Genomic DNA, 6,895 nt, shown 5'->3' on the forward strand with positions numbered 1-6,895 from the left:
GTTTCAAGAAGCTGACTCAGTCCAGTGAGTAGCATGATGAACTCTGAAGGGCATGTACTTCATGACGCTGTGTGTGGTCTGAAATGCTATACAGAGGCAGATTGAAATCCTTATATTTTAATGCAGCTTTAGGTATGAGGAATAATGCACTGTCATATTAAGTGACAGTAGTGAGTTATTTCTCCAATTTACAAGTTCCCATAACACTGTAAACAAAAATTAAAAAGCCCTACCCTTGGAAGACTTTGAAAAAGAATCAAATCACACAAAAAACATTGTATTTGTGAATAGCCTAAGTAGAAGAGTTGCAATATTATCACAATAATTTCAGAGTAAAAAGATAAAGCTAGGAAGCCAAGTATTTCATAATGAATGCAGCATATAGCTTTTAAACAGGGCTAACATATGGACCACTAATGTGAATGTGAATGCAAATTAGATACTTTTGATTGCTTGAAATAAAGTCAGCAGAATCCAGGCTTCAAAAAGCAAACTGTGTGGATTTAACTACCTGAGTGCCACAGAAAGAATACTGTTCCTAAAATATTTCCATATGAAACAAGGTAATGAAGCTAATTAAGCTAATTCTAAAGCAAGCTGCCCTACATAACTTGAAGATGAATTGTTTTTTCTGGGCCTTTTTTTTATTTATTTTTTTTTTTAACCTTTATTTTTCTTGAGTTTCACAGCCCTAGTTTAACCTTTTGAGATTATTCTGCTAATTCTGTCACCCAAAACTACAGGTGCTTTACAAGATATCTGTAATTTTTAGAAGTGATAGAGCTTACTACAAATATGTGCTTTTGAGGAGTAGCAGCCCAACTGGTGCTGGCTGGAATAAGCAGACACTGGGAACTCCTCAGCTCATAAAGTATGATATAGCAGATAGAATGATAGGGCTTCTAACACATTCAGGTAAATAAAAGAAGATCAGAGTTGCTCTGCATTTTGGAAGTGCTGGTTTAACATAGCTCAGTGGGACATACCCTGTACCCTGCCTCTCCGGTCTGCGAACAGTGGGAAAACCAGAGAGTAGTATTAATTTTCTCTGTGAGCCTTTGCCCTTCTTGCAAAATCAGCAAGCTCTTCTTGATTAGAAGTTAAAAACAAGAGGGCTGCCTGCCATTCTGTGTCTGGTGTGGTTTGCCCCTGGGCACCAGCTATGTCATACCCTCACTGCCACCAGCAGTTTGCAGGTAAAGCATCTTCTGATGGGTGCCCAACAGGGCTTCATAGCCTGCAACAGGAAGAGCAACACCGGGCAGTGGGATCTGGGATATCTCCATGTCCTGCTTGCCTGATTTACAGCAAAATCTTAGGCTCTACCAGAAGAGTCAAGTTGACTTTATTCACCATATCTCCTGGTCCCACAACTGTCCTCTGTCAAGCCACCCCTCCCTCATCCAGGGACAAGGGACTATGCTCCAAACCTCTGTCCCCTTCTGTGAAGTCCCCCTCACAGCTCTTGTTGCTTTACAGATCCCAAACTGAAGTTTAAAGGGAAGAGGAAAGTGACTAACTGAGCTCATTTACATCTTTGCCAATCACTTGCCAATTTGCAAATATGTGAATTAACGCATTCTGAAATTTGCATAAATTCACACATGGAGCTGTGCAAGACTTGGCAGCTATGAAACAAAAAAGAAAAAAAAATGTATTAATGGCTATGCAAAAAGGAAAGGAAACTGGTTCCAGAATATAAATGTCTTTATGACTACATGAAGAATAAGGAAATGGCTTTTGAACTTAAGCTTGCTTGTCAGATTCAGAACTGGTAAAAATAGAGGCAACTCAGTTAGTATCACTGCCACTCATTTATGTAAGTCCTGAAACTGGGCTTCATGATTCAAAACAATGGCTTGGGCCCTCTTAAGGAAATCATAAAAAGAGTTGAAAGACTAGGAAGAAGAATCGTTGCAAAAAGAGAAATATAACACACAACTCATTGACAACGCATTGACTACTGTTAAGTGTTTATTTTTTTTTATTGAGGGGGCCATGCTGATGGTTGAATGTGGTTATCTTAGAGGTCTTTTCCAATTTTGACAATTCTGTGATTCTGAGTTTTAGGGTTTTCTCTATCTCCATCAATGCATGTTTCATGCCAGCATTAGTCACCCTTAGCTTCCCATTTGCACTCTGGAAATTCTTTTGGCTAAAGCAAATGGTGTTTCTAATTTATGTCTGTGAAAATATAGAGCCTGCAGGGCCTCCAGGACCACTGCTGTTGCACTCATGTTCACATGTGGGGCTTAGCTAGTGAGGCCACCCAGCCCAGGCTGCAGCCTGACTTGCAGTTTTCCTCCAGAGAGATCCCAGAGAGCAAGCAGGTGTTTGGTGTTTGCAGCTAGATCACCTCAGCTGGTGATAAATCTTATCTGGGGCCATTTCTTCTCTTGTCTTCAGAAATGTGAGACACCTTGAAGGGGCAGCAGATTCTCCTTCTCCACAGGGTGCTAACTCTGAAGCAATGGTTTGCATCATCACCTATTTCAGGGATGGAGGCTTGCGGGCAGACAGGTAATGCATAATCCTCACTGTGTCTTCCTAAATGCTGCTCTCTTCAGATAGTTATGTCTCAGCAGGCAAAATTGGCTGATAATGTCAATGAATGCCAACTACTCAGGCAATGTCAGTCAATGCCACACATTTTTATTAGCAGAGGCATAACTGCTGTGGGTAGGCAGGACAAGGAGTGATTTATGTCACATGGGTACAAGGGGTAGCTGAGAGTATTTTATGCTAACAGAATTGTGCTTTTTTTTGGTACATTCTGCTTTACCTTTAAAGGCTGGATTAACCACTATCAAAAAAACCACGTTATCACTGAAAAAAATACAAAGTGCTTTTCTAGTCCCAGGTTCTGTTATTGTTGCACCAATTACTTCATCAATGGGTCTGATCTCTGTTGTCTGGATCACAGTCCTCTTTGAGAAATGCAGTGATGTATCATCAGTGTGTGTGGTCACAGAAATCTTTTCTTTGTAAATACCTTTTCATAAGGAACAGCTTTTTTGACTGGAATATAAGTGATAAGTTTGGGTGGAGTTTGCTGAACTCTTAAAAAGCAAGAAAAAAAAGTAAGGAAAGTCAAACTTGCTGTTATTAAAAAAATGATATTAAATTGCCTTGGTTTTGTAAATCTATTTTACTGAGATAGTAAAATATTTTTTATTTGCCTTGGAGAAAATATACTAACTTTTTACTAAACAAGTGCTTTATGTGTAATGCTAAGGCATGTACAGCCTCATCTGCCCACAGCAATGATGCGGGGAATCCTATACTGCTGATTCTTAGAACATGTAAAGTCTAGTTTATAGATAGAAATGCTCCAAATTTTCAACAGTGCTAATATATCTGGGGTCTGGGTAACAGGTCTTAGAAGGAGAGGCTGGAGGAGCTGGGGCTGTTCAGCCTGAAGAAGAGGAGGTTTGGAGAGACCCTATTGCCCTCTACAACTACCTGAAAGGAGGCTTTAGTGAGGTGGGTGTTAACCTCTTCTCCCCAGTGACTAGTGATAGGACAAGAAGTAATGGGTTCAAGTTGTGCCAGAGTAGGTTCAGATTAGATATTGGAAAAATTTCTTCACTGAAAGAGTGGTGAAGCATTGGAACACGTTGCCCAGGGAGGTGGTGGAGTCACCATCCCTGGAGGTATTAAAAAACTGGGTAGATGTGGTGCTTCAGGAGATGATTGTGGTTAAGGTAGTGTAGGACTGACAGCTGGACTCAAAGATCTTGAAGGTCCTTTTCCTTATAATATTCTATATTCCAAGCCTGAAATGAAGAGGAGCTGATGGTGTGCAATGTCCAACCAGAAGAGGAACATTTTATGCAAAAGTAGTCATGTGAATATTTATATTTGGGATTGTAAGATCTGGGCAACTGGCTTTTGCCCATGTTTTATTTCTTTTCCTCTGAAAATAGAGTCTCTGTCCTTCAGAGAGGAAGCAAAGATAATGGGCCTGAGAAAGACGATGTACACAGTCTCGTCTTACTCCAGACTTCCCAGGTGGTCTGAAGCAGGTCATTTATCTTCTCTGAAACTTGGCTGTCAACCCACCTAAGAAAAATACAGTGATAAAAATAATTCCATTAGAGCTATGTGGGTTGCTCAGAATCTGTTATCATGGATGTGATGTGAATTAAAACTATTGCAGAAAAAAATGTGTCTGGCCAAGTGTTGTGCATAATCTCCATATCCTTTAAGTAGTAGGTTACTTTTGGATAAAGATTTCTCGTCCAATTTTTGAAGCAACTAGGTGCCAATGGGTCTATCTAAGGCTTTCAGGCTTTAAGACTTTGCTGCTTCTCCAGGCTTTTTAAAACACAGAAGATATGTTTTGCAGTTAGGCCCAGGAAGCATCCTATCTGCTAGCAAGGCACATAGCAGACATGGAGCTGCTGTGCAACCACTTAAAATACTGATCTATAACAATTTTGGAAATCCCATATGTAATCTTATCTGTGAGAGAAAATACAGTATCATTCTGCTGAGACACCAAATTTCCCTGCCTGTAGACTTTATCTGAGCTGAACAAGGACATACTAGGCAACAAAGTGGGTAATCAACTCGATGGATCTAAATAAGCATCTTCCCAGCAAACATCTGGGGACAGTTATCAAATACTGTTCTGTGCTCAGGCTCCCAGCTGAGGCTGTTTTGCGAAGGGTAGAAAGTGATTTGTTCCCATAGCAGGAAAAAAATGATTAGGCTTGAGAAGTGTTGGAAGAGTCTTCTAGGCATATGGGGCCATGGGAGCACAAGGTCAAAGGCTGACCCAAGGTGGGCAACCGGAGAAAGCCTTTTTAGTGGGCTCCTGGTCTTCCTTAAAGGTGAAACTTCTGTGAGGCCAGTAACACCACCATCATTACCATTTTTTAGAGAGCAAGGAAAGAAAGGCACACGGTCAGGCACTCCAATGCTTGTTTTAACTTTTTGGCTGCCTCCTGGTCTGCTGATTTAGTTGTAGAAAACAGACCCTCCAAGCTGGAGTGATGAAGCCTTAGTTCCCTTTACTCTGCTGTGCTGGGTTGCTGCATGTGACCAGACCACCAGGTCTGGCACTCTGGTCTGCAAAAACTCCTTGCTGTCAGGTTTCTGTAGTACCAGATGTGCAATGTAGCACCCAAAGCAAGTCTTCTTTCTCTCTTTCTTTATTCTGTTTCATCTTGTCTGAGAGATAAAAGACTGCATGTCAAGCATGATAAAGCACAAAAGAACATATTTACAGTAGCTTTACATATTTATTAAAGGCATTTCACAATGTTTTTGATGCTTTAGACTTTCACAGTGAGAATATTTTAAAGGATATTTTTTCTTTTCTTTTGTATTTCAGCAGTGGCCTTTCCTGTCTTGATCGCAATTAGAGAAAATAAGGGTAAGAAATAGAAAATAACCAAGTACAATCTTTTACACTTCCTCAAAGGTCTGTGATCTAATTTGTTTCAAGTTCAAATAAAAGTCTGTGTCACTTTTTATTTAAAAATATTGTTTTCCATTCTCTGAATTAATTCATCCTAGAAGCAGAATTGTCTTTGGATCTTTCTCTATCCCTTTTTAACACACTCATAGAAGATACAATACTCTAGTGACTCAATGAGCTTTTGAACAGTTGCCTGTAGTTTAGAGGTCTACTTAGTTGAATGTCTTTAGTCTCTGGAAATAATGACTGTTCACACTTCACTTGGTCTCTCTGTATCCAGGTTGGATTAAGTGGTTACAATAGTTCTGATCCAAAACAGGCATTTATTTTGATATTTGAATTCCATGTCTAACCATACAGGGAAGTGCTGAACTGACATGGAGCACAGAGGAAACTGATCAAACTGTGGGAACGAGTCGCTGTGTTTTATAAGGAGAGTGAGCCAAGTACATTTCCTGGACAGAAATATTTGCACACCTGTTGCCCAGTAAGCACATGGTAATTGGGGAACATCAGAAATGCTGCATGTACACAGGTAGCCTTCATGGTGAACACTGTATGAATTGGGTATATCCCAGAGGTGACAGATTCAGTGTCCTTTGCCAGGCATAGGCTAGGACAAAAATTTATATTTTACCCACAGAGAGAAGGCAGGTCTGAGGGGACCCCTCCTTGGAAGTGTTCAGGGCCAGGCTGGATGGAGCTTTGAGCAACCTGGTCTAGTAGAAGGTGTCTCTGCCTAGGGCAGGGGGGCTGGATCTTCCTGGTCTTTAAGGTCCCTTGCAACCCAAACCATTCTATGATAATTCTATGTTTTGAAGGCTACAGTAGCTTTATGCAAACACCAAATGTAGGATGGTTGGGGTTTTTTTTTCTGAAAATTTAAGTTAAGGGTGACACTTGATTGTTTATTGGGGGAAAGTGCCTTTTTAGTCTTTGAAAACAAAAAGATCACCATGTGGAGACAAGTAAAAAATGGCAAGAGGGCTTGTTTGTGCTGTTTCATTCTAGGCACCTAGAACTGTATCTGTGCAATTTAAATTTTAAAGTTAACATATTTTTAACTTAGATAGAACAAATGTCAAATGAAAAACTACTGGCGTCCTTACTGAAAACATAGGATGTAGCAGCCAGAAAAAGTTTCTTTAAATCTCTTGTATAAATGATGGCACTGCTGTTGCTGACATTACTATGTGAATTATTGAGACACTTGCTGATAAGAGGTGACTTGAGTCCTCTAGAGGCATTTGGCAATAAACTTGGTATCTTCTCTATATTGCAGATAACTTTTTCTAATGTATACACTCAATATGAACTAGTATGGTTAGCTGAATCCACAGACCTTAAGATCACAGATCTTAAGGAGTAATTACCTGTACTGTGACCTTTGAGGTATATCTCTCCACCTTTGCAAATGGCACCTTGCAGGCAAAAATGTCTATTTTACTGTGGGATTTTAGGCTTGAGAAG

The sequence above is a fragment of the Calypte anna genome, chromosome 2 (assembly GCF_003957555.1).
Source record: "Calypte anna isolate BGI_N300 chromosome 2, bCalAnn1_v1.p, whole genome shotgun sequence".
Lineage (NCBI taxonomy): Eukaryota > Metazoa > Chordata > Aves > Apodiformes > Trochilidae > Calypte > Calypte anna.